The 27,318-nt window shown below is 42.7% G+C and overlaps 1 long non-coding RNA gene across 1 annotated transcript in view; it reads right to left on the reverse strand.

Annotated features, from left to right (window-relative positions):
* Positions 1 to 1,384: 1,384 nt before the first annotated feature.
* LOC104684839 overlaps positions 1,385 to 27,318 on the reverse strand; it is a 148,527-nt gene continuing 122,593 nt past the window's right edge. Inside the window, exons 9-14 of the long non-coding RNA XR_751028.4 lie at positions 20,821 to 21,403; positions 19,699 to 19,748; positions 19,057 to 19,161; positions 5,005 to 5,123; positions 4,107 to 4,178; positions 1,385 to 3,565 (exon numbers count right to left, since the gene is read on the reverse strand). This is a non-coding gene — a long non-coding RNA (uncharacterized LOC104684839). The remainder of the gene's footprint in view (positions 3,566 to 4,106; positions 4,179 to 5,004; positions 5,124 to 19,056; positions 19,162 to 19,698; positions 19,749 to 20,820; positions 21,404 to 27,318) is intronic.

Consider the following 27,318-nt stretch of genomic DNA (forward strand, 5'->3'; position numbering starts at 1 on the left):
ACTCTAGAATGTATAGCTGTGTTGGCCTATACTGGGCTTGTCCAGGGATGATATGAAGGGCATCAACTTCTTGCCACAGTAACCTTAAAACTATAAAATCACACAGCTGGATGAAGTACTTTAATACATTGGCACACAAAACCTCTTGATTTAAACCAGCCTTGCTCAACTGACTGCCTTCAAGGAGTCAGATTTATGGTCACTCCATTGACATCTGTTTTAAAGTATAATTTAATGAAATAAAATTAGTTTTTAGCTAGTGAAAGAAAGTAAGAAAGTTTTTCCCTCTGTTTTCCTGTTAGTGAAGAGGATAGCACCAGCTTCCTCTTTCCTAGGGATTCTGACCTATGACTAGAAATGGTATTTCTTGGCTCCCTTTCCCTGCTGCTGCTTTTCCCCTAAGCATCAATATTAGATGCTCAAGAAGAAAACCATTTCAACAACACAAGGTTTTCTAGAACAGGGAAAAGGTGTGGGTTCTTTTCTCCCAAGTACTGCTGATGATGCTTCAGAAACATAATTTATTTGAAATGCGCGTATCTGAGCTTTGCAGTTTATTCCAGAGCAGGTGCACCCAGGGGTTAGGAGACACTGTGAGAGAGCCACAGAGTCCAGAATTACAACACACATCATTTCTAGGCAGCACCTGAGTGCTCACCCACCCACACCCCCATCACCACGGGGATTGTCCCAGCTCCTCTGGTGTCACATCTGTTGGGAGCCTGGGCCCTGCCCTGGCTGTGCCAGTGAGCAGCGTGTTTGCAGTCAAACCACCGGGATAACTGTGTGGGATGTGTTCTCCATGAAACGTCCTGACTCTGCAGAGACAACTCTGCCTGTCGGTTGTCATCCTGCCTTGACACTTTGAAGTGTTTTAGCTCTGCAGTCTCACAGTGAATTCTCCTCTCTGCTGGCGCTGTTGACGAGCTGCTTTCTGCACAACTCTGCACCTCCACGAATCTTTTTGGGAGTTGGATTTTAGTGATCAGTAACAACTCCCTGCTGGATTGACAGCCACTGGCTCCTTGCAGAGCCCACATTTACCTGTGCACTGGGGTTAGGAGCTGCCCCAACCCTACAAGGCAAGGCGGGGCTGGCCAGAACCACGGACTTTGGTGTGACTTTGGGTAAGTCCCTGGCCAGCCTTCCCTGTCACCTGGAAAACAGAAATAATTCCCTCCTCCAGCCCTACAGAGGGTTGCTGATAAATGTCTCTTCCTTTTGCAGAGCACTTGGATTTCACTTAGTCTTATTAACACAATTAGCTAAAGTGCCTAGTCAGAAGCTGATGGGTATCCCTTGCTCTAGTAGAATTATGTGGCTTGTGGGTGCTGAGCGCTCTGCAGCCCACTCCAGTCATTTGCACAGAATAAAAAGAGCTGATTTTAACTGCTTAAACCACAGCTAGAGAAACAGATACTGGGTATACTCAGAAAGTCTTCACTGTTTTAAAAAATGGCGCAAGGAAAACCACAAATGCAAGAGAAATATATTTGTACTTCCTATTTAATTTCAACAGACCTTTGAATCCCAATATCCATCACTGGTTATGGAGTTTTTAATCGTGACATGGATCAGCATTGTCACTGGGGATTTCCAACTGACACATTGGAGATACAAATGAAAAATTCTCTTGCCAACTGTGTTTTACTTTTTATCTTCATATGAGGTTGTGCTTTAAAGAGAACTTTGACTTTCTACAATACCAGAAAATTTTTTAATTAAAAGCAAAAACAAAAGAAAGGGAGAGGGGGAAAAACGCTTAGAAAACTCTTTCACAACGAAAAATGACTTTTTCTGTGACTGTTTCTGTGGGCCTCTTTCATGTCCATGTTGTCTGGATGTCTCAGCAGAGTATGAGGCTGGCAAGGAGGATGGGAGAGCAGTTGATGTTTCTGCCCCACCTTGCACAGAGCTGTGCTGGAACCACGTGTGAGTGAGGCTGGCCAGGTCCATCTCTGGGCTAATCAGAAGGGAGAAATGCCACACATCTGAGATGAATCAGCAGGGAAGAGCAAATTTTGACAGTTATGCCAAAGTAATTTGAATTAGACAAAGCTTTGATGACTACAAAGTGGGACTTGGTCTCCTGATAGGAGCAGATTTTCCTGTTATACCTTCATTTAATTTTTTTTTTTTACTCTGGGCAGAAATAAGGAAAAAATGGCTTTTTGACAGACTCATATGCTTGATTCTGAATTCCCAAGGAATGCAGAGAAGTAGCCAGGCAAAATCCTGAAGAAGAAGTAGCACCAAACTGGGACTTTTATTCTTTGATTACTTCTTTATTACTTAGGTAATAAAGAAGTCTGTTTGTGTGGAGAAGGTTAATTTTTGAAAAGTAATTCCGAGTCCTTACTCATGTTGCAATCTGTAATAAACATGACTTATAAAATGAGGGGCAAATCTTCAAATGATGCAAGGGATTTGTTGCACTGAATGTGTGGAGGTTCTGCCTCAGGTAGATGTAAGTGCAGTAATAATTTGTAAGGAAGGTCAACACTGTGGAGGCAAAGTACATTTTTAATTTACACACCTGTGTGCTCGTGGCAGGTGTTAAAACTGGCATCATTGGTTTCAGAAGGGAAAACACAGGGGAAGATGTCTGGCACGATCAGTTTTAAGGCATGCACTTGAAAATGATACAATGTGAAGTGCAGAGTTTTAATGCTGAGAATTTTATACTTCAGCAAGAATGCTCCAACCCTGCTGATGAGCTGACATTTGCGGTCAGTTATTTCCCAAAGGTACTGGCAGTTTTATAATTAGGCCCTCAGTTAGCAATGCCTTTCTGCTCCTGCCTCACCCCACACAGATCTGCAGTGGGGAGGTTTTCAGGTGTGGGTGTGATGTTTGACTCGCGCTGACCAGAAGTAACCCGAGGAGAGGAAGAACTGGGATCAGTGTGAGCCTGTTTGTTTAGCACTGAGGATTTTTGAATCATGCTTCCACTTCAGCGAGTTCCTCAGGGTCATGAAGTGTTCACTAGATGAGTGGGAAGATGTATGTTTGCAATAAGTCTTTTGTCACCCTGGGATAAAGCAGGGCCCTGTTTCCTGGGGACGGAACAGGAATGGCCTCCCTGATTCCCACTGTGCCAAGAGCGCTCAGGGGAGCAGCCAGAGCTGCTGGCCAAGAAATGTTCTCATCACCTAACATTTTCATTACTTCAGATATTTTCCTGAAATCAAATGACTTGTATGGAGTGAAAGCTTCCATTCCAGTGTCACAAAACAGAACTGTGCTGTGAGATCCAAAGTGCAGATCTGTTGGCACTGTGTTGCTCCTCTCCAACACAGAGAGCAAGTAATGACCATATAACCTGGAGGTGACCTCATCAAGGTGGCTTTTCCCTCTGCTCATCCTTAAAAATGCTGTTTCCTGCCAGAGTCCCATTCTCAGTATCTTCTTCAATGAAAATATGAAGTGAAGTTTTCTCACAGATATTTCTTACTCTGCTTTAATAAGAATTTCACCTCAGTGGGATATGGGAGACCTGGGCTTTACTGTCACCATCAGAGATCAGTTCTTATATACAGGATCAGAAAGTGCCACCTTGGTAAAGCTTATGATAAGCAGAAAGAAGAAGAAAAAAAAGGGAATAGTGAATTATTTCCAATGTTTTCATACCATAGTAAGTTTTCAGAAATACTCAAACAAAATACGTGTTTTGGTTTTTTTTCTCAAATGGCTTGTCATGTTACGGTAAATTGTGACCATGCAGAGATAAATTATTGGAACGTTTTGTCTGCATTTGCATGCACAGATACACACACACGTTTGTAAATGGGTGTATAAGTGTATGTGTGCACAGGCAAGCAGATAAACAATGTACATGCATGTGTTTGTGTGGCTGTATACATGCACACATAAGTGTGTTCATGCCTACACCCAAGAAAGTAATTTTCCATAGCCTTTCTGTTGTTTAACAATACTGAAATGCTGGCATTCAACAATCTAAATCCTCAAACATGTTGGAGAAACGTAGATTTTAATGGTGTTAAATGAACCATTTAGCACAGAGGGCCTCTCACCTTCAGTGGCACACTCTCAAAATGAAACCCAATGCTCAGATACAATAACAAAAAGAAGAAAAACAATATTACCTGTTTAAAGAGAATATAAAAATCCAATTAAGTTCTGAATTTTAATTTGCTTGCAAGCATGGGTTTGTTGCTCTGTGAAAAGAATGAAAACGTAAATGACATTTCTGTGCGTTATCTACGTAATCCAGAGGCTAAAATATCCTGTCGAGCTTATTTTGTCTAGTGAGGATAAAACTAAACAGTTTTAACTGAATTTCCTGTAAATGGGCAACTAATCAAAAATGAACATCTTTATATTCTGATCTTTCATTAATTTGTGTATAAACGCTGCTGTGAAGAGATTAGCTTCTGCAAAAGCGATTGAATTGTGCCTGGCAGCTGACAGCAGTGATGGGCTGTGGCACTTGGAGTGCTGTGGGTGGGAGAAGCTGGAGCCACCACTCCCTGCTGAGCTCTGAACTCAGCCAAAGACTCAGGGGCAGCTCTGAGCCCTGGAGCCCGCGTGGCACCAGCCACAGCCACACAGAACATTGTGCCCAAGCGTCACCACCCTCTCCCGACCCCTCTTGGTGCTGGGGGCCGTGGATCACTCGTGGCCATTTGCTAAGTGGTGTCTGATAGGGCACATATTGAGGGTGGCAGGATGAAAAGGTGGTGGCCTGAGGGTGCAGGAGACACTCAGTGTGGCAGGACACTGCTGGAGTGAATCTGTTCCAGCCGTGCCTGGGGCAATAATCTCAGGGCAGTGAACTCTGCTTCCCATTGCAACTGAATATTCCTGCCTTTCCTTCTTCCTTTAGATTTGCTTTATTTGGACTAAACAACATGAAAGAAGAATCCGTGCCTGGACTGTAAGTATCTAAATCAGCAATTAAATTTGTGTCTACATAAGGCTGTCACTCACTAGCCTTGCCCAGCAAAGAGAATGTCCTAGGGGGGAAAAATTAACGAAATATACCTTAATGCCACTGTGCCTCTGCAGGCTGGGGTCATCCAGCCATGCCACACCCTGTATCCATGCTCTTGCTCTCCAAGGAACATTGCCTCCTCTGGAATAAATCAGCACAGCTTCAGACACTGAGAACGCAGAGAAGAGAGATAGTTTGAGTTCTTCGTGTTGATATCTAATATATTATTAGGGAGGGGTATTTGACAAATTGCTAATTGAGTAGCACAGAACAAAGCTGTGCAAGTGGTACCTGCAGAGGAGTAGGTGCTGCATCCAGGCTGGTGTAAGTCAGGTTATTCTAAGGCAGTAACTCTTTGGGTGATTTATAAAGATAATTTAAAACAGGCAAAAGGTGAAATGTCCAAACCCACGTTATTTGAACAGACTTTTGTGCCTAATGGTGGAATTAAAGATTCAAACAAAGGAGTCTGTTGGGTGCTGATCAAGACTGAAAATTCTTGGTGTCTGAGTTTTTAAATACCAGTCTCTGCAATGGTGGGTGCCCAGTCTGAAGGGTATCCAGCCCTCCAGCGCTGGGAAATCTGCTCCTTCTGAAATAGTCAGAGAGGCTGTTTATAGGATATCAGGTCCAGAATAAATTATTAAATTGCTCTTGTGAGTTAAAATTGTACAAAAAACCAGGGCTGTAAAGCAGCCAGATCCAACTGGTGATAGGAAGCAGCTTTGTCTGTTTTTTCTCTTTTTTACAAGTTGTATGTGCTGCTCCTGGCCTTTAATCTCACTACAGATTCTGACACCTTTGAACTGTTCATTATATTGCAGCTCTGTGGCAGAGATGGGAACCATCACCTGAACCCAGATCCTTTTGTCCTTCACAAAGTTATGCACCCATTCTGCATTTCTCCCAAGTTCAGAAAGGTGGCAACTTTTATGGCTCTTTGTGTCCTGTAACATGATTAAAGGACAGCCAGGTAAGTTTTAGATGGAAGTATAAACTAATCTTGTCTTTATTTTTCTGTATAGAGGATTTTATTTGTATTATTTATATTGTTTCTACTGTGGACCTAGAGCATGTCTGTTCCAAGTTGTGTTTGTGAAAATGAGAAGAAGAATTATAAGTGTATGCAGAGACAGAAAACACATTTAACATGACAAAGCTAACACCGCATGGTTTTAACCTTGTTTCATTTAAAATCTCAAAACCATCTCAGGGCCTCATTCAGTTTCTTACAGGTGATCTACTATGCAAGAAACATCACCTTCAGCATCTTGTATGAAACCACCAGGTGTTGTTCAGCCCTTCCACGTTAAACTCCCTCATCACTCTTCAAAGGCAGCACGTGAAAATTATTCACACGTGTTTGTAAACATACTATAAACGTGTTTTCATATTCATAAAAATAAAATTACAAAAATCTGAAAAGCTGTGGCGATGCAGACAGAATTTTCCCCAGCACTTGGGTGTTTTTGCTGCTGCACACACTCCCCAGGAGTGATGCATGGCAGCGAACCCCAGCAGGTGCAGTCAGCAAAGCTGCTTTGCAAGCACTTCGCTCGCTGCTCGTGCTCCTGGAATTTAAGAACTTGAGCATGCCCTTGTTTTAAAAGCCAAACATTAAAGTCAATAAGCAAAAGATTAAGCAGTGCCAGTGCATTCTGATACAGCTAAGAAAGAAAAATCATCTCATATGAGTTATTGGTGTTTGAATATTGAGTCCCAGAGCAGGGTGGTAGCTCTTTGTCATAGCTCTGTGGAGATGGAGCCCATGGTTCTGAACAGCACAGTGGTAGAGCAGGACTGATTACTAAGCTCCATTCCATTCAAACCAACTCAGTTTGCCAAAAAGTCACGCAGTGGGACTTGTCCATGTACCCAGCTACTTTTAAACACTTGCACAGGAACCAGCAGGTCTGGAAGGATTTCAGAAGAGCTGATCTCCGTGTGCTGCCCACACGCTGCTTTCACCACAGACTGCAAGTCCCTCTGCGCTGCTGGCGACACAGTTTGTACAAATGGCATCTCACCCTGCTCTGCAGTCCTAGTGGTCCTTTCCAAGAAGGAGCTCTAACAGTTCACTGGAATTGTGTTTGGTCTGCAGGGCCCCTGGAGCTGTTCCGAGCTCAATTAGTGGCTGGGCTTGGCAAAGAAACGCAGAGCACTCTGTGCTGTGTGGACTCAAAACATCACAGTGGCTCTGTCTGGGCTGGGCTGTTACTCCTGCAGGAGGTTTGGGGCATGCCACAGGTGCACAGCATGGCTTTTGGCATGACTTGAGGTCCTGCAGGAAGGACAGGCCTGCGATGTGTCTGCTGGAGAAAAACCCAGGAGACCGACGGCAGCAAACAGTGCTGGAAACGGGCTCCACTGGGAACTTGTGGGTAAGGGGTTCTGAAAGCCACAGGGGAGCTCTGTGGTCAAAACCAGCTCATGGCACTGTGCTGGCTCTGTTCATTTGCTGGTTCTGGCTGGTCCATTCCTTGATGGCTCCTGGACCCACATCTCTGCCCACAGGGACAGAGGTTGCTCTTGTCTCTGTATGTACTTGCAGAGATAAAGACCTGGGGGTGAGACAGACCTACTGCCACCTCGGCCCTCCTGTCAGAACAGGTCTGAGTGAGCTACCTGGGGTGTCTCTGTAATGATCTCTGTTTTGTCCTGACCTCAGACCCTCAACCCCTGCAGCTGAAGTGTGAGTTCACTGCTGAGGGAGAAGATGTCAGTGTCCTGCATTTTGATGTCATGCTGGGCAGTAAATGCAGGGCTCTTGACAAACTGTGAGTATTCTCAGCCAGTAAAGCCTGATTCCAATCACAAATTTTCCTGATAATACACAATAAACTCTAGAGCAAATAGATATGAAAATCTATATTTGATCTTGCAGAACCTCTCAAGTGCTTGAGACAGTTTCAGGCCCAGTGGATGAAGTTAAGCTAAATTAAGCACTGTTGAAATGTAAAGTAGGCAGGGAACAGCTTCCCTTTTGCAGTCCTGGCAGTGCAGCTGCCTGTGCAAGGGGAAATCCTTTTCAATGTCAGAGAAATTGTTGGTTTTGAAATCTCCATCATCTGTGTTATCCCCTTTTAATCTATCCATCCAATCCTTTAGAAACGGAGTTTCAGTGTCACAGTACACCCTCCCAGCCAGTTCAGGTGTCAATTTTCAATATCACTTTCTGAGTTCTGGTAATCTTTTAGCTGCCTTTTTTTTTTTTTTAAATGAAGCTGCTTTTTTTTTTTTTTTTTTTTTAGATTCATGTATACTTCAAAGCATTCATATACAGATCACAAATGACCTGTCTCTAATCCTGGTACTGCTTTTGATATGATAACATAGAGGTAGCTGTAATATTGATACAGCTGAAGAAATCGGAGGTTATTGGTGCTCTTCAGATTTGTACCATTTCAGGATTAAATGCTGTGAGCATCTGTTTATATGAAGACAGAGGGTGATTACAGAAAAAGTCTTTTCCACATAAGTACATATGTTTTTATGTCACTCCAATCTATTTTCAGCTTAACTATATCATTTTACTATATAAGCAGAACTTCTGGAGTTTATTTTAAGAGTCTTGTAACTACCTGATCCTAATGTACCTAAAAATGTGTTTGCAACTTTCAGCTTAACACTGTGTGACTTCAATCCTAGCATTAAGCTCACCTGCTTCAGAGCTCAGCATCTCCCGAGGTGAGTGCAAGCTGACACAGTTTTATCTTTTGTGAAGAACCCTTATTTTTCCTTACCCAATAGAGAGTGAGAGGCAGGCTGCCCACAGAAGCTGTGATCAGAAATGGATGTGTCAGCTGTTATCACCGGACTAGCACGGTTGTAATCATAGCTGCTTCTATGTGCCAGAAGGAATTGGAATGTTTACAGCTTTTCAGTGCAGCAGGAAGGAAACAATCACAAGTGAAATACAAACATACAGCCACGTGTAAAAATGCACAGGAAGAGCACAGGAGTGTGCACAGACCTGTGTGTTCACACTCAGACAAAGAGGATGCCAAAGTGAACAAGCAGAAAATGTGCTTGCGGGTAGAAAATGTGACTGAAGGGGTGGAATGTAAAACCACATGGAAGCAGAGGATAAGGTGAGTCTCTGCAGAGCAGAAGGGATGGTAGCAGCCTTTCTGTTCTAGGGCTGAGCACAAGGATGTGAGGGTGAGTCCACCCCAACACTTCTGGGTCTGGGCTGGGGGAAGCTGCACACACCCTGTGTGCTGTGCACTCTTATTGTCGAGACAGATAAAGCCAGGAGGAAGGTTTTCTGTTGATGGAGAAACACTCCACAGTATTTTCAAAGTCTGACAGGAGCAAGCTACTCAGAAACACTGCTCTGTTCAGTGAAATTGATGCTGCAAGCAGGATGAAAGGCCCTAAATGGAGACAGAAATTTTCTAAGGGGTAATACCAGGTGTGGGGGTGATCTCTGGGGTTTGTGTCTCCCTGCCACTACCTTTGAGCCAGTTCACTTATCCCCTTCTCTCTTTTTATTCCTGAAATTGTGCAACCTCCTGTGCATCCCCACGTGGTCTGACCAAGTCCTATCCCCTCGTGTGCACAGTAAGTTCCTGCATTTCTTCTGACAATGAGGGTAGTCTGAATTGTTTAGTTTTATTCCTGCTAGAGGTTTTTTTTTGTCTATATGCTTCTTGGGAAATCAATGCTCAAAGGAGCAACCTGTCTATCTCTGGCTTACATGCAGTTACAGCACTGGGCTTCCAGCAGAAGGATTGAAAGAACAAAGAAAAAGGTTAATTTAATTTTCCTTGAGGGATAGTTCATTTTTCAAATAGAGACAATTTGAAAAACACAAAGTGCTATGCCAATATCCTTAGTCACTCTCAAAAACAAAATTAAGTCTTTCTTGGTAGGAAAATAAATGTCAATGCTATGTACATTTGCATCCAGCAGCAATTCTGAAACTAATTTCGTTGTAATTGATATGCTGCTATATTGCTTTATTATGAGCATTGAAACTTTAAATATTCCTGTCCAGGCCACACTTGGCCTAACACCAAAGTGGTCATTGGCCAGGTATCCTGCAGGCTGTACCCAGCAGGCTGACCAGTGCACAACAGTAATCAGAGCTGGCACAGAGCTTAGGCATTGATGTTCACTGGTGGCCGAATAATATTCAGAATATTATGGGCCAAAAATCCTAACTTACCCAGGGCTGCTGAATGAAACTAAGAACTCACCTGGACAATATGAAACTATCCGTCAGATTAGAAAAGAAGCTGCCCTTCAAGCAAGAGGCCATTAAGTAGCTGATAAATGGATGTTTCTATGAGTGGGATTTCAGGATGCTAAATTTAAACCAATATCATCTTTTTTAAGTGATGCTGATAAGTATCTTTATTATGTATGAAAGTGACTGTGAGAATAGCCTTCTGAGAGAGGTGCATAGTGGTTTATCTGTCTGTTAGAAGGCTGTGTCTAGGTAGGCTTCATTCAGGCACATGTGATAACTTATTTTTAAAGGCAGAACCCCCATCAGCTGGGGTGTAGTGGGTTATTTTCATTGTCTGTTCTCCCAGGACACAGCCACTGACCATGGCTGGTGCTGCAGGGATGCACAGCAGGCTCTGTGTGCTCAGTGCCTGATTGTGCAATTCGATCTGTGCCTGCAGTACTGCTCTGCCTGCTTAGGGCTCCTGTGAGGCAATTCACCTGTTTACTCCTGCTCCTTCTGCTGGGAATTTCTACCAGGGGCTAATTGCTACCAGAGGCTCTCTCTATTCTTTCTATAGCCCATCAGCTGGACATCCCAGACTCCACACCAGTGAAGCCTCCTGCTGATGAACTCATCCTTCTCTGTTAACGAGGGGGCTTCAGAGGGAGACTCCTACTGCAGTGACCATGACAGCCTTGGCACGCTTAGGGCTGGGGTGGAAACAGCCCTGGGCCACTTGCTGCAGTCTTTGCTTGAGAAAGCCCAAAATGAAGCATAGAGAGGATTTTTCCTTGCAGGACACAGAAGGACATGTGTGTTTTGGGCACTGCTTGGCTCCATCTGGGCTCTGTGAAGGGGCTTTGCCAGATGCCACTCAAAGCACTTCCACTTGGCTCCTGCTCTGAACACCAGGAGGAGGCTGTTTCTCCCTGTGGGCTCCAGGTGAGGCTTTGGGAACCCTCCTGGTCACATCTGACTTCAGCAACAGGGACTTTGTAGCTAAAATTTACGTCCATGAAGCCCTGCCTGCAACCTGGACCAGCATAAGGATGGCCCACGGGATTTTGTCGCATTAGTGAAGCGCTCTTCACCAATTCACACAGTTTCCCTTTGACTTAGCAGATCTTCTTCAGCTTTCTGCAGCAAGCAGGTGTTTCTCCATATTTACAGTCTGTGAACTTCAAGAAATACTAAAATAATTTGTCATTTTATAAATAAGTTATACAAGCTGTCACCACAAATCTGTCACCACACAGACAGATGCAAACATGCGCAGTATGCAGTGATACTGAGATCAGAATAAAGGCCACCTAAAAGCAATTACACTTCCAGGTATTAGGCAAACACAATTATTTTAATTGCTAGTCAAAAACCGTTGATAAAATAGATAATTAAAAAAGATTGACCTAAAGCTGATTTTAAATTATTCTGCAATGTGCACATAACTTATATAATTGCTCTCTCATGACCCATCCTCCATTAAAAGGAAATTTCACCTAGGAAAAAAATTAGATATGCAGTGCACGGTGATTAAAATAAATACTTATTCTCTTGAATGTTGGAAATTATGTGAGGAACTGTATAAAAAGTAGGAACAAATTAGCCCTGCATTGAAGACTGGAGTGTGGTGTGTCATTTTAATAAATCACACTCAGTGTTACTGAAATAGAACATATGACAATGCATTAGCCCACAGAAATAGTAGATGACCTAACGTATGTAGATATATAAAAATTAATCTGGAAAAAGACTGAATAAGATCATGGAATCTTTTAGTAAAAGACCCTTAAGATTATGGAGCTCAACCACTAAGCCAGCACTGCCAAATAGATGCTGAGATAATGGGGGACTTTGCTTTTCTTATTCAGAGTAAAGGAGCTCCTAAATGATCCTTCTTAATAGGGTCCTACCCTGCCATGAGCACAGACCTCGGGGGGCTGCTGTGGAGGGAGGGATTGCATTTACACTGCACTCGATAGAAAAGAGGCAAAGAGGAGCAAGAGCTGCTGCAAAGGCAGGTTAAAGGCCAGCTTTCCAAACATATTTAGTGCATCTTGATGAGGGAGATGGAAACCTTGGAGGAGTCTCAGATGCCCTTTGTGACCTGCTGGGGTCACACAAAGATGACACGAAGATGAAAAGCAAGTGTGTAGGCCCGAGGCCAAATTCATGTCCTTAGTGCTGGGAGGGTGGTGGACGTGTGGCCACCTGACTGAGCTGGCCACAGTTGGGGTCAGCAGTAATTGCTGGAGAAGAAAAGCAGCTCCTTGGCTCACTTTGCACTAAGCACCCCTCTCTGCCTCACGTGCCATGGGAGTGGCTCACAAGCACGGTTGGTTTGTGCAATGCTCTCATAAAAGAAGAAAATCTTACACTGTCTCTGCTGTAAGATGATGCTTCTGAGTTAGCTTTTAATGTGTGGATGCTTAGCTGGAGCAAAGAAACTCTTGAGACAGTGAAACCACAGCACTTTACCCAGTTCTAATGCTTTTGATCTTCATCTTGGTTGATGCTTTTGGCACCTATGGCCAAATATAAGCAATGACAACAATACCATCAAAGGAAAAACAAGTGAATTTTGACCTATGTCTACAAATTGCAGAACCTGTTTGAAGACAGGACCAGCACCAAAGAACATTTCTTGAGGAAAATCCTTTAAGACTCCAGTTTTAATAGCATGTAGCTCTGCCAGTCTCATTGCAGGAATTGAGAGCTTTCAATTTAAAATGCTCTCCTGCACACGAAGTACTTCTCCAAACCTGTCACTTCTCAGGAGGCTCCTTCTCAGGCAGTCTGCATTTTAAATCGAGCAGTTATGACAGTTTTCACTGCAAAAGGGGACAAATTAGTGAAAGCAGAATATACAGAAATTCAGTTATGGTAAAAGCTAAACAACAGTAACCAGCTCCTGGGAAATAACTGGCTTGGATTTTTGCAGTGACCATCCACAGGAAGAAAAGAAAGTCATGTAGGACTAAACAAGCTCACCAGCTTTGTGCCTAAAGTAACGAGTTACAAAATGGCACAAGCTGAGATCATTAATCCTGAATTTATTGACAAGTTTGAAAGCCCTGGGTAGACATTTGTTAGAAATTCAGCTGACAGTGCAGCCTGCTCCTTTGTCTATGGTATTTTGAAGCCCTCTGCAATTTTAGATATGTTTGTTTTCCTGTGATATCTTTGAGACAGGCTGATGTGGGTCCCGTTTTTGGGATGGGATATCGAAGTTCACAGGCAGGTATGCTGAAAAATGACTTGAAGCCAAATTTTCACCAGCTCACCTCCATGCTCCTTCCTCCCCCTTTGCAGACAGCTGCACTTGCAGAGTGAACACAGCTAATTTCATATTGCAGGTTTTTTACGTGAATTCAAGGTTCAGTCTGTGACTTACTGAGTACCACTAGAATGGAATGGTTAGGAAGGAGCTTTTTTACTAATCTGCTTTTAGAGTCAAATTTTCACATCTGAGTCTTATGATAGAAGATCAAAGTCCCTCATTAAGGGACTGAATCCAATATTTAATACACCTAATGCCACTTCATATACTCACAAGATAGTCTGATTTCTGCATAAAACAACAGCCCAGCTCCTTGTGACACACGATGACGGGACAGAAGGAGTGTTTTTAAGCCCTCATTTTCCATGCTGTTACATGGTGGTGGAGCAGGACTGACTTCAGTAGTTAGACTGTCATACAAGCAGCCTGTCAACAGCAGGATCAGTCTCCTCTGCTTTCCATGAGGGGATACAGAAGTATCCTTATTAATGCATCTGTCTTTCAAAAACTGCACTGTGATATCCTGCACTAACATCTTTGAAACATCCTGGACTTGGGGAATGTCAAAACTTAGGATTTGAGTGCACACTCTTGCCCTGTAAGTTGTATTGGAGCTGATTAACCTATCAATCTCTATTATTCAGCTACAGGAAACGAGACACATACTTCTCCTGGGGATTTACCTGGAGTGAGACCAAAAGGAAACTGCTTTCTCCCTTCCCTGCATAAAGGCTCAAAATTTGTTTTGACTGGTGATGTTGAAAATAAATAAATATATCGAGTGACCTGAATAACTTGAGCGATTCCCTTGTGATTAAGGCGGGAAACGCTTGAAACATGAAAAGTTGCACCCGTGTTCAAATGAGAGAGGTCCTGGTTAATTATTTAGAGCAGCCGAAAGCTCATCAAAAATTTAACCAAGATATATTTCTCTATGATTGTGCAGGCACCACAGTGGGCAGAAATGGAGGCTTTAACTCTGTTAAATGAAACCCTTGAGTTTTCACCTCCCAGCTTTCCATTGCTGGCTCGGGGCGGGGGGGGGGAGGGGGGGAATACATCCTTTTCTCCCATCTCCCCTCTTCCCCAAGCTCCTGCAGAAAATTGCCTTTGGCAGCAGCGATGCACATTAGTAAGGTGGATTTAAACAGCATACCCTGGCAAATAAATAGCTTAAAGCATTGGAACTGCTGCTGGAGGGCGTCGCCTGGGCCCACAGCAGAATGTAGCTGCAGCTTTCCAAGGCTAGGACCATTCCCCCTTGGTAGACAATGTCAAATACAAGCCAGGCTGCAGCAGAGCCCCATTCCTCTCCCATCTGTGGTGTGGTTGCTAGTTCTGAACTTGGCAGAGCCTGCGGAAGGGAGGGAAGGCATGGACTGCCTTCCCAGTGCCCTGTAGAGCAGTTAGTGTCCATATTCCCTCCCCCTGTAGCATTGGTGGGAATATAAATGTTCTTGGTGAAGGTGAGGAGGGGATTTTACAGGCTCAGAATAATCTCCAGGGACAGGTGCTGCAGAGAATGGCATCTCCTTTTCTGTTTCTCTTCTTTGGACTGTTTTTTTTTGTTTGATTTTTGTTTCTCCCATTGACTCTCAATTTGCACACATGAGAAGCCAAAGACTTAAAATTCCCTCCTGCTGAAGCTTCCCTGTCCAGAGGTGAGTGCAGCTGCAGGAGCAGCTCTGCAGATGTGTCTCTGCCACCCCAGAGAGCAGCAGGTACCCAAAGACCTCGAGCCTGTGCTCCCTTAAATAGCCAGTGCTGCAAACTGGAAGCTGTTTTTAGGCAATTGAGTTCAGATCTCGCTGATTTCGTGTACACTGCCTCAGAGCTAGGTTTGGGCCATTGCCCTTTTCTTTGAAGTCCATTGCATTTGTGATTTTTCTTTGATCATCGCTGTGGAAATGATGGAAATGTTTTTCTCACAGGTTTCTATGCACACAGGCATAAGAGGGCTGAGAACTTCAGTGAAGGTGAAATATCTGACCTTATCTTGACTTGGTTAAGACTAAAGTAACATTAAATAGGCCAAAATTGTGTACTAAGAGCCTTGAGAGACTGATGAGGAGGGAGCAAGAGTATTCTACTTCTATCAATATACTCAATACTTTAAAGAGCTTTGCCACTAAGCTTAGTGAGTTTTGAGGATTTAAAAATGCCAGAGAGTACCTTAGGATTTCTAGGGCATCTTGTTACACTGAGCTTCCAATGATGGCTCTCGATATCTGATATCCCTAAAGGGACAAAAGGCCCCTGAAAAAGAAAGAAAGAAAAAGAAAGAAAGAAAAAAATCTATTCTTCTACTTTTCACTTTATCTCTGATCAGAAAGGTCACAAAAACCAACAGCTGGGGTTTCCTGGAGAAGTCCTGGTCTTGCTCTATTCTCCCAGATTTCTGATGCTTCCCAGAAGTGCTTTGTGCACTGAGCCACGGGAGACAAAGAAAGGACTCTGCCCCACCTGCCTCTTCTGATTTGGTTGATTTCTTAGTTCACACAGCTTTGTTATAAAAACTTATTTAGGAGAAAGATCTCTGAGTCCTTGTGTATGGTTCCTGCAAAAGCCATTCAAAGATGAGAGGTGATCAACCAAGGGAACAGTGATGGGAATAATGTGGAAAGTGCCAGAGAAGAAAATAATGGCATTTCTTGTTACAATTCTATCAGTCTGTGGTGGACCAGCTCACAAACCCCACTTGTGATCATCTTCTCTGGAAAAGATGAGACAGGAACAAGAAAGGATGGAGAGCAAGAAAATAAGGTGGGTCTGGAAGGAAGAAATGATCCGTACAAGAATGAACATCAGACCCTCTGGACTTCAAATGGTGAAAGATATTGAGAATATTGACAAGGAATAATTGTTCATCCTTTCTCATAATACATGAAATACCTTTTACACAGAAAAGATTTTTGGTGAATAGCTAAAATAAACCCCCAAAATCAAGAGGAATATTTTGATGCTTCGCAAGTGGTAACTAGGGAAAGAATCTGTACGAGAGTTGAATTTTCATTTGAAGTATTCCTGTGTATTTTGATTCCTTTGTCTCAGTTCATGATATAATGGAGCATAACTGATATAACTTGGCTTGATGTGTCTCCTTGTCACACACACTGGAGCAATATCTGCAGAAACATTTGAAATTACACATTTTTACAGACATCTATTTTAAGGATCAGTAGCTTCAAACAAGCAGAGCACTTAGGCACACTTTAAAGGCTTATTTCCTGCAATCATGCATGGGTCATGGCTTAATCCTCATCAGAAAGCACACTTCGGGATCCTGATTACAGGAGGGGGCAGTGAAGGAAGGACATAGAAAAGCAAAATTAGCATAGTTTTCAAAAAGAGCTGAGAGATCTTGTACCCAACCAGCAAATCTTTGATGCTAATTTAGAAGAGAGCTGATTTTTTAGAATTCTGAAGGAGGGAACCCAAGAGGCAAAACAAAGTTGATGATTCAAAGTATCTGTGAGGAGAATGAACGTCAGTGCTCAGCAGTGTGTGACCATATGTGACACAAAGGACAGGCTTTGGAAAAGTCTGCTGTCCTGGCAGGGAACAGACAGTCTAATGGGAGAAGCTGCTAAATCCAGTATTTCTTGCTAAATTACTGAATTCCCCTAGTGCTTTTTAATATGGTTTTTAAGAAAAAGGCAGGTCTATGAATTATTTTTGAGTGAAAAATTGTAGGGTGGCTTTGCTTGACCGTGTTCTTCTGTCAAATGAGATGGGGTGTGGAAGGATCCAGGTGTTTTACCTGAGAGAGGTGGGAATCCAACAGCTTTCTGCAGCAGATAAGAACTCGATTCTGTGCCACTTTAAATAAGTTAAACAAGTAATTACCTGTGAATAAATTACTCGGGGAGAAAAATGCTAAATATAATAACACCTACATATGTTTTTTGCACTTTTTAACAGAAGGTTCATTGTGGTACACAGCTACATTCAAGAACTCCCCAGTCACACACATTTCCTGCATATACTCTGTGCAGTCACCACTTAATAGAATACTCATTTAGTGGATATTTTAAAAACTTACAACCCTTCCTTCGAGGTCTGTGAATAGACAGCAGAAATCTGTTTATTCCTTTTGAATACACCTAGCTGAAGTGTCAAATATCCAAATTTCTTAAGTAATTTAGCTCATGAAAAATGGGTATTTGACAGTCCTGGGCTGCTCTGGCTGCTCCTCCAGACTACCCAAACTGTCCCTGATTAATTCCTGGTGCAAGGTTTTGTGTCCCACGATGCCACGACTATGGCAGGGGCATTTCTGCTGCAAATCCTGTAGGAAATGCTTGAGATCATTTGTCTCAGAGCATCACTCTTGGATTTGCCTGCATTAGGCAAGGTGCAAGGCTGTGCCTGGGTGCTGTTAAGGTGCTGTGTTCTGAACTCCAGGAGTGTTGATCGAGTCTTGTCTCACTGAGCAGCCAGCAATTGTCAAGGGTGTTTAGAAGCCTTTCATAAGTGGAGAAAAAGCCAAAAAAGGCCAGGGTGCACATTTTATAGTACTGGTTTGTCAATTCCACATTCAAATATTTTGATTTTTGAGATTGAGTTTAATCTCACTCCTGTGAAAAGCCTATTTCTCCCTACCTGTTACACTCAGGAGCACTTCTTACACTTCTGCAGATGAAAACCAACTTCCCATCCTGCAGCCTCCCACAGACATCTGCACACACATTATGTCCCATGTTTAATTGCCATTCAAAACTGTCTTATCTTGGCACAAACTTGCCTTTGGTTTATCTCTGCTCAGGATAAATGCATAGCTAATCTCATTACTGGATGCACTCAGAGCAGACAATCTCATTAATAGCCACCCTAAAGGGATTTTTATCCATGGATCAATTTCATAATTGGAACACAGCTACATAAAATATAAATATGTCCCTTCAATGGCACAGCCGTTCTCAGGCTGTTTAGTCTTGCACATATCATGAGGGAAAAAAAAAAAAGGAAAAGAATCCAGGAAGAAAGAATGTATTTTTAAAACAGAGATTCTTCTTGGAAGCTTGTTAGGTTTTCAGATCACACCACAGGCTTACAAGCTTGATTTGTCAGGTTCACGATTGTTAGTGGATATGGGAGTTCTATCATTTTTAGCCTGGATAGTCACTAAGAACAGTTTTCCTTATTCTTAGTGGCATTGCATTGCATTCTGTATGCTGTTTGCTGTAGCATATAGAGTTCTATAATGGGAAAAACCTATCGTGTTAGCTACATATAATTTCCAAAAGCAGCAGGAGCTATACAGCTTTTAAGAATTAAATTATGTTCATTTATTCAGTGACTGCAAAATACCCTACTAAGAGTGTAATAGTTTAAAGGCTTCCTAATCAACTTTACTTCATCATTAAATAATTATGCTTTGTGTATCTAAGCTACACTTTTGTCACATCTCATGTATAGGCTAGTTAGTGAATGTGAGTCATTACCAGGGCTGAGTGAACCATTCATAATTAAACCTGAGCCAAGCAAAGCTGCCTGGTTTCGAGTTGTGTGAAGCTTTCAGCATGTCTGGGCTAATTTTCCAACAAACTTCCATTCAATTATATCCAAGCCCCAGCAAGATAAAACATATATTTACTGCAGAGACCCAAACCTCAGCAAGAATTATTGTTTGGTGGATTTTGCTCTCACCCCTGTCCTTCTGTCAGGATCGTTACAGCTCTGATCCAGAGGGATTAATTTTATTTCTTCCTCCCACTCTGTAGGCACATGGTGAGGATGGGCATCACTGTGGCTCTTGGAATGCAAACACAAGAAATTAGTGAGCAAGTGTTACAAAGTTTTACCTATCTGTAGCTGCAAGTCATGCAACTGTACACAAGGTTTTCCACAATCACACCACTGGGCATTGTGAGCCAGCTGGCCGAAGTGGGAGAGAAATTACTGCTATAATTCAAAAAGGGAGTAGTGATATCAGTGATAAAGATGATAATTAAAAAAAAAATAGCAAGAAGTGTACATTCATATGTGTGGCTATGAGCAGATCCCAGGTCACCCAGAAAATCAAATGTGGTGGCCCACAGTCAACTTCTGATGTTATCAGCAGCAAATCGTCCTGTCCCTGCTGGTGTGGTGGCAAACAGGCTGCCATGAAGGCAGAGGCATTTGTGGATGTGTTTTCTTGCAGTCAATGTGGGGCTTTGCTGCTGCAGGGGTGAGGACAGGCTGTGCTGTGCTCACTCGAGAGGCAGGGCTCTGAATCCCCATCTCAGGAGATAAAACGGCCCCATACCAGCAGTAAGACACCCAGTTTAAATTGTGATGACACCTTACCATCAGACTGTCGTCCTCAGGGACAGGATGGAATATCTGCTGCTTGCTGTCTGCAAATCAAATCAAAACAAGAGCCACATTTCAAATCAAATCACTACCTGAAGCACACGGGAAAGATGAAAGTGTTGGGAGGACAATTGATTGATAGGGAGATATCTTTGGAGTGCACCATTCAATTGCATCATTTATATTTCATTAAGCATGAAATTATGTTTATAATTGTATTAGACAACTCTGTGAGAGATATTAGCTCATAAGCCCAGACTGAATTAAAACAATTATTAATTATTACTCAGTTTTTTCATTTTTAATGAAATTATGCTTCTGAATTCAGAGCACTAGTGAAGGTGTCTTACTTTAATTCATAAAAAGATCACTTTGACTGTTTATTGTGTAACTGAGAAAATAGGAATGGGTGTTATTTAATACAAGCACTATTTCATCCAAGGATGCACTTTGTGTAATCTATATGGAGAATGGAGATTCCCTGCTCCAAAATGGACAAATGGTCAACGGCAGGGAGATTGTGCAGCCTCAATAAAAGGGTGGCCAAGCAGTGTGCCCAGAAACCAGTGATGAGGGACCAAAAACACAGGAGGAGTTTATAAAAAAATTATAATATAAAAGAAAAAAACCCCAAACCCTGCCAAAAATTATGGGAAGCAGAAAACAATCTGCAGCCACATGAGGTGTGAGAAATTAGCAGGAAGCACCATGCAGGGAGGCAGAGGGCAGGTATCACCTGGTAGCTGGAATCTGTGTGTCTGTGCTGGGGGGGAGCCTCAAGCCCATTGCAGCACCTCCCTGCTTTGCTGTGCCTTCAGCCAGCACCACCAGGCCTCGTGATGATGTGCCATGCTGCCAAAAGTGACATAAATGGCCAGCTGGCAGCCAGCCCTTCTTGCTGGGATCATCCACAAACCCCTGTGTGGTGGAGAGGAAGTGAGGGCTTGCAGCAAAATGGGACCTTCTCTGTAGTTTGTCCAGAAATCAGGGTTGAGAGGTTTTATTTCATCTAAAATCTACCAAGATAATGGCTCCCTGTTACACTTTTCTACTTCGTCCACTGACATTAATACATATGCAAAAAAACCCCCTAGGACTTCAAAAGGCCAAACTCACCTGGTGTAAGAGCTGCAGGATGTTTCCTGAGGTGTGGCAGATGTGGATGACTTACATAAAAAAATACTCAAATCTTTACGCCAGTGTTGTGGCACACATTTCTTCAGTTCACCTTCATTTATTTTTCTGTAGCTTTCCAGCTCTCACATGTATTCTGCTAATGATTAAGCATCTCAAGCACTTCAAAACAAAGCTTTCCACCTTTAGCTATTTCTTCCCTCTGTATGAGAAGGACAGATTCTTTGCTGGCATTTATCTTCCAACGTGCTCTCTGGCACCCTGACCAAAAATATATTGAAACACGTTCCTTTTCATCTGGGAGCTTTGTAAGTGCCAGGCAACCCACTTTTTTTTATTTAAAGGCTGATTTTGGTTTTTTTTGTTGGTGGTGTTGTGTTTTTTTTTTTTTTTTTGCTTCTCCTTTTCTACTTTCTTCTCCTCTTTGTGCAGCTGACCACATGGTTTTGTTCACTGAAAGAGCCGACTGCAGAATTAGACAAACACTTTGACTTTGCCGCTGGCTTTCATGGTTGCTGTACGTCTGAAGACTCCATTCACCTCTAATTACATGTCCATCGAAATCCTGCAGAGAAGGAACAGTGTAAGTCATTAAGCCCTCCTAAATGAATGTGCAGCTGAGTAGCTAACAAAGGGATTAGCTCTTGACAGGGGAAGCATTGCATGCTGAAGGGGAGGGTCAGGGGGTGACTGCCTATTACACAGAAATAATTGCCACCCAGTGCTGGGGGAAGCGGGGTCTGCAGGCTGCGTTTGCTGCAGAGAAGCATTTTTTCTCTCAACTCTTGCCTCTCTGCCTAATCTGCCTTTGCACAAATCAAGGAGAGGATCTGTTAGTAGGCAGGGGAGCTGAGAGCTGCGGTGTGGACTGGCTGGGGAGCGTGGAAATGGGCGGTGGAAATGCAAGGTGATTTGGAGGCCAAGAACCTTCCTGTTGGACAGAGGGCTTCCACCCCTAAATAAAACCTGTACTTAGTTTTTAATAATACTGCTTTGCTTAATCCTCCACTGCCTTAATATGGCAATGTTTTTTGTTTGTTTGTTTTGAGATTGGGAGTTTTTTTTAGATTTTTAACAAAAAGAATATAAAGACATAGTTGCTCGACCTAACCTTTTCTTAATTAAAAGCACTTTATGATTCAGGACAATATTCACACTGCAACGAGCCCTCCATAGATTAAGCTGTCCCCAGACAACTAATTTACCTTTTTAGGAATGCAGTTCTTATTCGTGGAGTTTAACAGATCTGTTAATTCTGTGGCCACTAAGGAGGAGCACCTATGGATGATTTCAAAATGCAGTTAACAATTATTAGGTGCAATGGGTGGCTGAGTTAGGGGATCGTGGTCATCGCTGCCACTGTGGTGCTGTGGACAAATTGTACTTGCTGGAAACATGCCACTACATTAGCATAATGTGGCATGGAATATCCTGCTTAGCAGTAAGAGGGATCTTGCAGTTAGGAAAGATTCTGGGCAGGACTTCCTGCTGGAATAAATGCTCATCACTCGCCATCGCAGCTGCTGCGATTCAAATGCGCTGAGATTCGTTCTCTTGTCTTGAAGAAGCCAAGGACAAAAAACCAGCTAAAATGATTGGGGAGCATTCAGCACATGTTTGGAGTTGAGCAGAAAGGGGCTTTATGTTCCATTCCTGAGTAGGATGACTTTTCTTTTGTGCTCTACCTTGAACTGCTTGCTGAGACAACACAGAGGATTTCCAGGTGAGCAGGTGCTGGGTCTGGAGTCTGCTTAGTTGTTCTAACCTCACCAACAATACAGAGTGGAAAATCTTTTGGCCTATTTTGCAATAAAAGATGCCACTTTACAGCAGGTTAGCTCAGTCAAAATAATTTAACTGGACTATATATAATTAACTTTGATGCCTTTAGCCCAATTTAAAGACAGTGAATTTTAGTGCACGCATTTTAAGTTATCAAATCAGCCCCAAGAAGAAAATACCTTAAAGATACATAGGTTAGTCTGAGAAAAGACACAAGAGCAATAGGGTAATATCGTGCAGTGTGAAAATGTTGTTTACATCCAAACATCACACGCACAGTTGAGCATGAATTCGCATTAAACCAACTTGAGCCTCAAACATATATTTATTAGATATGGGTAGAAAGAACTATTTTTCACTCATGGAGTCCTAATATCACAAAGGTTTTAATCCAGTGAAATATATTACTTCTGAAAACCTGAACATGACTAATGTTTCCAAAGGCTTGTTGAACAAAAACATCTGAGCACAGGGCTGATGCCTGGTTGCTGTTATTGTGAATCCCTTTTGTGGCTTCATTTCTTTCTGTATCTGCAGTGGTTTGTCAGTTTTGCCCTGACAAGCCCCGTAGAGGTTTGGAATGACTGGAGCTGAAGACATGAATCCACATTTTTGCCTCCTGACATTTTAATGCTTCACTGTGGTGCACCTGCAGAGCAGGTGAGGTGAGGCATCACCTGTACACAGCCATCACCTCCTCAGGGCACGTGGCCACTGGCCCAGCTGAGCCACAAATACACAAATGGGAGTCATCTATTCATGCTGCTCATGAGCAAAGGCTGGGGAAAGACCACAGAAAAAGCGATTATGGGAATAAAAACAAATTTTTGCATGAGCCAATGGGCATCCCACAGACTGTCTTCCATTTGCCACAGAATACTCCTTCCTCTTGTCTGATAAAGTGACATCTGGTTAGTATATTTGCCTGATTGTTCAGTTCTCTGCATCACTGGGAGCAAAGTAATCTCTCTAATTGGTACAGAGAATGTTTTCTAGTATGGTTAAAACAGCAGATTCTGTGTTGAGATTCCTTCATGGCTGTTATTGCTATCAGCTTCAGAAATCATGGAAAAGGAACCTAATTTTGTGTTTATTTGTTCACAGAGTTAACAGATTTCCAGCCTTAGTGTATAGGTCTACTTATGCAGGAAATAAAATGCCCTAATTAATTTTCTGCATCACTGAAATGGATCTTCAGTCAAATGGGGAAGGCACACATTGTGGATGTCAGAGAGCTGTCCTAGGACCAAGCCTCCAGCACTATTTGGGAGCAAAAGGTAAAATGAGACAGTAGATGAGATGAAAATGCTAATTAGAAGAGAGTTTTGGATGAGATAGGCAAATCTCCTTGTAATCTCAAATAAATCTGAAGTTTTCTTGCTGTGTTCTCATCCCATCCCGAGTTTGTTTTGCATTTTGTTCCTGAAAACAACCCTCGGTCTATTTGGATCCTTCAGGCAGTAACAGTCTGGTTGAAACAACTATTCCTTTTCCTTACTTGTTAAACCCCTAAAGGTTATTTCCTAGAGATAAATAAGAGGGTGGTTGCTGTCTTTACAGTGGCACAGGTTTTCTTTAATATAAACAGGCCTGATCTATTTGGTCTGGAGTGATTTTCAAAGGCCAGGCAGTAATCATCCCCTCAAAGGTGTCTGTGTCTTTCAGAGCTGGATTACATATCCATCACTTGGCTGGAAAACCTCTTGGTCAGGAACACGCTCCCAAAAGGAAGACCTGGAGACAGAGTAATAATGCAAACCTGCTTGAGGTAAAATGAGCAGGATTGTGCATTTTGGGCTGTTTTCCTTTTTTTGCTATGAGCAGCTGTGTTGAAGTATGGAAACTACTGGTAAAAGTGGTGTTTCTCAACAGACTGTATTTGCAATTTTTTGTACTCTGTTTAAAATTCCCTCAGGAGGCTTTTATCCCAGCATGTCTGAACATTTTAGCAACATTCATTAGGCAGAATGATGTCCCAGTTACTAAGAGAGTTTGTGATGCCCCCTTCCCAGAAGCGGCCATCCAGAAATACATTCAGTCAGTGAGAAAGGGACAGAAAGGGCTAAAGCACCCCTGGTTCCAGGAGAGCAACAGGCATTACAAAGAATTTTAAAAAAAAGTTCCTTTTCGCAAGGATGACACTGAAAATGGTGAATTTGTAGAGCTTTGAAATAAAAAGACGTGATAATGGTCTTCTAATTCTCAACAAGTCTGCAAAGAAGGTGCTTCTGAAATGCTGCCTTGGTCACCAAAGGGGCAAAAAAGGTTCCTGGCTCCACATAGAGCAAAATTTTAAATCAGAGGTTTGGAAAAAGCTTCCTAATGAAGGATATTTAAACAGTGAACCTGGCTGCTAAGGGAAGCTGTAAAATCTAAGTTAGAAGAGACCAATTAGACTAACACCTGTCTGGAATGGGCACAGCAGGATTCTGCCTCTGCACAGTGAAAATGGACTCAAAGCCTCTATCACGCTATGGTGCTGTTTTTTATCCTCCAGAACCCCACTCAGGTCCTGTGATTCATTTTTGCTACACACATATATCTCCCTGGACTGTCTGTAAGTCCTCCAAGCTCAGCTGTGAGGGCTTTCAATCTGTCTCACTTCTGTAGCCCTAGCCTGTCTGGGAAAAAAGCCCCATAAAGCTGAATTATGTGAGATCAAAGTCTTCTCACGAAGTCATGAGGATTAAAATTAATTTCATTACTGTGGGTAGAGCAGCTTTCCCTAGGGAAAAAGGTGTCTGTTTGGCTCTGTTGTGTTGGTACCTCAGCTGACCTCAGTCAGGAAAAAATTCCACCCCACCACCATCTTTTAGAGGGGGTGAAGGGTGAGGATCCTCAAGGAGAGGGGATATTTCCCTACAGTCCTCAGTGAGGTGTGCATTCTCTTGGTTTCCCACAGACGTGGTGAATACATTAACTGTGAACAGTTCCCTTCCTGGCACACTGCACGAGAAGTGTGCACATGTCACCCACCACTCATGATTCCCCTCTGGAAACTGGGATCCTTCATGCCACAGCCATTCTTGGATTTAATCTTAGCTACGAGATGCAAGCATGATGCCCAGCACTGTAAGTCAGCAGGATCCCCCAAATAAGTTGATAAAGCAGCTGTGTTGGCTCTAGAACAGCTTAACTTTAGGCTTCTGAGTATGATGAATTATTGTTTAAGGAGATGTATTCATAATTCTGTTCCTTCCAAGCAGGTGGTTGATATTTTGAGATCCCTGCTGTATCAGCACTATGTATATTTGGCACAGAAACTGCATGAATATTATAAATTCTATATTTAATTGAGTCTCATAAAGAAATCCTGTAAATCATAGTCATCCCATCAAACAAACCAGGAAACTGATGTGGTGAGGCATTCAATAACACAGCTTCTTTTTGTCCCTAAGGGATAGACAAAACCTTGTTGTTTCCCTTAGAAGAAAAAGAATGATGATAGTCAGGTATCTTTGATGTAGTTCTGTTTATCTGAAAATAACATAAAATCCTAATTCTTAGAATAGAAATCAAGTAATATGAGAAAATACATTTATATCCAACACCAAGCCTCCATGAGCCAGCATTCAGCCAAAAAGGCTTTCTGTTTAGGCTTTAGGCAAGACCACAGTGCTACTATTTAGTCAGGTTCTGTCCTAAGCTTTCTCACTTCTTTATATCTTCCTTGAAATATTTCTTTGTGTCTCTCTGTCTCACATATGGTGGCAGAAAATACCACAGCATCCTTTGCTATGCAGTAGATGGTGAAACTCCTTTGCTGACGTCTGTGGATGCTTGGTGATATTGTACATGCTGGGGGGTGAGAATTAACGTCATGCCAACCTACTGGGACTGCTAAAACCCCAAAATCCAACCGTGTCCTGCTTTTCCTGAATGAGAAAGAGTCTAATAGATCTTTCCATAAGATAGACTCTGGGGCTTTGGCAAATGATCTAAATCACAATAAATTAGAGAGGGACAGTTAAAACAAGCATGAGTCTTACCTAATAACAAGGGTAAAGTACACATAGCAATGCAAGCTAAAGGAAATTTATACCCAGCTTCCTCTGGTGGGTTTGAATCTGTACAGAGCTAAAATTGCCTTCATTGTTAGTGTGTTGTTTCAAGTTCTCCGTGCCATTGACTCACAATGAAGCACTATTTGCACCTGTTTTATCTGTAGTACATCTATTACATCAACTCGACAGGAGGTGAGAGAGGCTGGTACTAAATGAATGCAGTTCATTATTTAGCTGTATCTGGCAAAGTGAACAAAGGCAGCGGGGGTTGATTTTGGCACCTGACCTGCTCTGGCATTTTTTTCTCCTGCAGAGCCCTCGTCCTGGGAGAGAACAGTTTGCTCCAAGGAGCAGCAGACAGGCCAGTGAGCCCTCGGAACACGCTCTGGAACGCATGCACGGCCACGTTTTCCTGACAGGCTGCTTCAAGTGCTCTCCAGAGCTATTTGATCAGGTCCTCCAAACCCTCTTCACAGTGCTTCTCTTCGCTGCTCTTACTGTGGCATTCATCACAGGCTATTTTATCTGGGCGAGAGCTGAGCACACACTTGGGTTTAAGTCCACGCAGTGCATCTACAAATAGGCTGCTAGACAGGTCCCTAGCCTCGCTTATCAGAGTGATAAGCTCTCCTTGATAGGCCAAGGTGATCCTGGGGCATCACAGCCAGGCAATAGGGGATGTGTGCCCTCGCTT

Source organism: Corvus cornix, chromosome 14 (genome assembly GCF_000738735.6).
Source record: "Corvus cornix cornix isolate S_Up_H32 chromosome 14, ASM73873v5, whole genome shotgun sequence".
NCBI classification, from domain to species: domain Eukaryota; kingdom Metazoa; phylum Chordata; class Aves; order Passeriformes; family Corvidae; genus Corvus; species Corvus cornix.